Below are 1451 nucleotides of genomic sequence, written 5' to 3'. Positions count from 1 at the left end.
TTTCTTATATTATTAAAACTTTGCATTTCCATTTTTATATATATATATATATATATATATAATAATATGTGTACATATGCATATAAAATTATTACAAATAATAATTTATACAATATTCTTTTGCTTTTTGCATTAAAAATTTACACTTTGCTTATATATTTATATTTAATATATTTACGTTTAAATTTATATTTACACACTTATTTGCAAAATTATCGCAAAAAAATATCAAGTGTATAAATATCTTTTTTTACCCTTTGCACCTCCAATAACAGACAGAAACGATAACTATTTGTAAAGGGCACCCCTTTTGTTTACGCAGACAGCGTTAAATCACGAGTCGCGAAGCACGGTTAAAGGCGATGGCGAACGCGTATACGCCATTCGTCGTCACTAAGTTCGCGAAGAGAACCGATACTCTGAACCCTGGTTACACTGATGTTACGTGCTAACGTAAATTAAAGGACGTTGCCGTAGTTGCCTCCACAGCCAAACAAACTTGCCGGATCTCCCCTGTTTACCTACACCTCGTCAAATTGAACCGAGCTGCCTCTCTTTCGACTACTCCTCCATGTCTCTCCATCCACATCTTCCGATGTCTCTGCAACTTTGTTACCACCTTTTGATTTTGTGTAATATATTCATAAGTATACGTACCTTTCTCGTTCTTTGGTCAAATATACTGATCTTCGATTTTCTACCAAAAAATCGATCTTAATTCGATCTTCAATAATAACTTTTCTTTAAATTATAACCAAATTTGAAGATCACTCCAATAGTAAGTTTTTCTTAAAACACAATGATTCCAAAATGCAATTTTTGAAATAGCTCAGTTTTTGTAATAGAAATTATAATACATATTATCTGAAATTAAAAAATAGTAATTAGTTCAATTTCTTATTTATTATAAATATATATTTGAAATTTTGAGATATAATGATTAGTATAAATGATATTGATTATTTTAAAGTTGAAATTTCATGATTCTTGATGAAATGCAATATACATCAAATTACAAACGTTATATGCAAAATATATCTTCGAATTTATTTCTCCTTTTTCCAAGATGTCACTTTCGTTTGTTACTCGTCCTCGAATCTGACCGCTTCTTTCGATTCATTTTCGTCGACGAAATTTCCACTAGAGATGGTTGAAACAAAGATGAAAAAAGGTAGAAAGGATGAGAAAAAAGGACGAGTATATCGTTTCGCAGGCTATCGATTCCGATGCGGTGAAACGACTCCCGGGAATGACGAACGGCCGTGCGTGCCACTCGAGGACAAAAGTTTCGTATTCCCGCGGTATTCGTCGCCCGTTATTTATTTCGACAGCGTATTATTGTTGTTGTTTATTATCTGAACTTCGGTACATTTAACTCACCATCGTTCCACCAAAGGGGGCAATACGAGAGATGCGCATTCCCAACCAGAGGAATCTTTCCATCCGTTGAG

At 33.4% G+C, this 1451-nt stretch overlaps 2 long non-coding RNA genes across 2 annotated transcripts in view; one reads left to right on the top strand and one right to left on the bottom strand.

Moving 5' to 3' along the window:
- The window catches only part of LOC116185830, a 27246-nt gene that overhangs the window by 17990 nt on the left and 7805 nt on the right, over nucleotides 1-1451 (top strand). The window lies entirely within an intron of this gene.
- On the bottom strand, nucleotides 254-796 carry LOC102676827. Its single transcript, XR_422015.1, has 2 exons — nucleotides 658-796; nucleotides 254-601 (listed from the first exon to the last, which is right to left on the bottom strand). It is a non-coding gene; the product is annotated as an uncharacterized LOC102676827 (long non-coding RNA).

The sequence above is a fragment of the Apis dorsata genome, unplaced genomic scaffold, assembly GCF_000469605.1.
Source record: "Apis dorsata unplaced genomic scaffold, Apis dorsata 1.3 scaffold_293, whole genome shotgun sequence".
In the NCBI taxonomy this organism is placed as follows: Eukaryota; Metazoa; Arthropoda; class Insecta; order Hymenoptera; family Apidae; genus Apis; species Apis dorsata.
The sequence above is the reverse complement of the archived record's forward strand: the minus strand, read 5'-3'. Positions and strand labels throughout refer to the sequence as shown.